The 2,500-nt window shown below is 57.8% G+C and overlaps 1 non-coding gene across 1 annotated transcript in view; it reads left to right on the forward strand.

Annotated features, from left to right (window-relative positions):
- The first annotated feature begins 816 nt into the window (after positions 1 to 816).
- The window catches only part of LOC124571309, a 1,910-nt gene continuing 226 nt past the window's right edge, over positions 817 to 2,500 (forward strand). The window contains exon 1 of the ribosomal RNA XR_006971784.1: positions 817 to 2,500. This exon is cut by the window's right edge and continues 226 nt beyond it. This is a non-coding gene — a ribosomal RNA (small subunit ribosomal RNA).

Raw genomic sequence — 2,500 nt, forward strand, 5'->3', positions numbered from 1 at the left:
GCATGTGGGTGTGAAGCGATACGCGGCGGTGGCTGGGTGGGACCGTCCCCGGCCGGTGAGGGGGGGCCTTCCGGCGTGCTGGCCGCGCGGTGCGTGGGCGCACGCGCTACAGCCGGCTGGTGGGGGCGGCCAGTGGCAGGCGCGCCGGCCGACGGAGGCGGCAGGCGGCGCAGCTGCGCGCCGGCGCACCCTGCACGCGGCGCCGTGCGGCCAAAGTAGGTCCTCGCGGGCCCGGTGCGAAGCGCGGTGGACATCTGCAGTGTGCTGGTCCGATTGAGGACTGTGTGCGCTGAGGATGCGCCGCCGCCCGGCGCTCGGCGCCGCGACGCCGTCTGCTGCTCGGTCGCCTCTGCGGTTCTCGCAGGTGGATTGTATCGCAGCTGTGCGGACGTGTTGGCGCGTGCGCTGTGCTGGGAGAGTTCGCTTCGGCACCCAAGTGGGGCTTTTGTCCTTCTGTGGCGCTGGCGTTGGAGCTGCCGGCCACCGTAGGTGGCGCGTGTTGTCTCCCGCCGGCAATGCCACGACAGCACGCTCCCGGGCCTCTGTCGGCAGCGGCAAGCTCAGTTGGGAGCACGGGTGGTCGCACCTAAAGCGTCTACTCGCCAAACTCCGGGCGATTGCGCCTCTCTCGAACCCGACCAAGTACTTAGGACGGCGCTGCGCGCCGCCGGGACCTGAGAGGGTTTCGAGGTGTATTGTGCAGGGGAGCTCAGCCTCCTCCTGTTTGCAGAATAATTGAGCGGACGCTTGCGTGTTCGCGCGGGCCCCCGGGACACACTCCCGGGCGGCCGGCTGCTCAGCTCTAGTTGACGCAGCTCCCTGGTTGATCCTGCCAGTAGTCATATGCTTGTCTCAAAGATTAAGCCATGCATGTCTCAGTACAAGCCGCATTAAGGTGAAACCGCGAATGGCTCATTAAATCAGTTATGGTTCCTTAGATCGTACCCACGTTACTTGGATAACTGTGGTAATTCTAGAGCTAATACATGCAAACAGAGTCCCGACCAGAGATGGAAGGGACGCTTTTATTAGATCAAAACCAATCGGTCGGCTCGTCCGGTCCGTTTGCCTTGGTGACTCTGAATAACTTTGGGCTGATCGCACGGTCCTCGTACCGGCGACGCATCTTTCAAATGTCTGCCTTATCAACTGTCGATGGTAGGTTCTGCGCCTACCATGGTTGTAACGGGTAACGGGGAATCAGGGTTCGATTCCGGAGAGGGAGCCTGAGAAACGGCTACCACATCCAAGGAAGGCAGCAGGCGCGCAAATTACCCACTCCCGGCACGGGGAGGTAGTGACGAAAAATAACGATACGGGACTCATCCGAGGCCCCGTAATCGGAATGAGTACACTTTAAATCCTTTAACGAGTATCTATTGGAGGGCAAGTCTGGTGCCAGCAGCCGCGGTAATTCCAGCTCCAATAGCGTATATTAAAGTTGTTGCGGTTAAAAAGCTCGTAGTTGGATTTGTGTCCCACGCTGTTGGTTCACCGCCCGTCGGTGTTTAACTGGCATGTATCGTGGGACGTCCTGCCGGTGGGGCGAGCTGAAGGCGTGCGACGCGCCTCGTGCGTGCTCGTGCGTCCCGAGGCGGACCCCGTTGCAATCCTACCAGGGTGCTCTTGAGTGAGTGTCTCGGTGGGCCGGCACGTTTACTTTGAACAAATTAGAGTGCTTAAAGCAGGCAAGCCCGCCTGAATACTGTGTGCATGGAATAATGGAATAGGACCTCGGTTCTATTTTGTTGGTTTTCGGAACCCGAGGTAATGATTAATAGGGACAGGCGGGGGCATTCGTATTGCGACGTTAGAGGTGAAATTCTTGGATCGTCGCAAGACGAACAGAAGCGAAAGCATTTGCCAAGTATGTTTTCATTAATCAAGAACGAAAGTTAGAGGTTCGAAGGCGATCAGATACCGCCCTAGTTCTAACCATAAACGATGCCAGCCAGCGATCCGCCGCAGTTCCTCCGATGACTCGGCGGGCAGCCTCCGGGAAACCAAAGCTTTTGGGTTCCGGGGGAAGTATGGTTGCAAAGCTGAAACTTAAAGGAATTGACGGAAGGGCACCACCAGGAGTGGAGCCTGCGGCTTAATTTGACTCAACACGGGAAACCTCACCAGGCCCGGACACCGGAAGGATTGACAGATTGATAGCTCTTTCTTGATTCGGTGGGTGGTGGTGCATGGCCGTTCTTAGTTGGTGGAGCGATTTGTCTGGTTAATTCCGATAACGAACGAGACTCTAGCCTGCTAACTAGTCGCGTGACATCCTTCGTGCTGTCAGCGATTACTTTTCTTCTTAGAGGGACAGGCGGCTTCTAGCCGCACGAGATTGAGCAATAACAGGTCTGTGATGCCCTTAGATGTTCTGGGCCGCACGCGCGCTACACTGAAGGAATCAGCGTGTCTTCCTAGGCCGAAAGGTCGGGGTAACCCGCTGAACCTCCTTCGTGCTAGGGATTGGGGCTTGCAATTGTTCCCCATGAACGAGGAA

This window comes from Schistocerca americana, unplaced genomic scaffold (assembly GCF_021461395.2).
Source record: "Schistocerca americana isolate TAMUIC-IGC-003095 unplaced genomic scaffold, iqSchAmer2.1 HiC_scaffold_1668, whole genome shotgun sequence".
In the NCBI taxonomy this organism is placed as follows: Eukaryota; Metazoa; Arthropoda; class Insecta; order Orthoptera; family Acrididae; genus Schistocerca; species Schistocerca americana.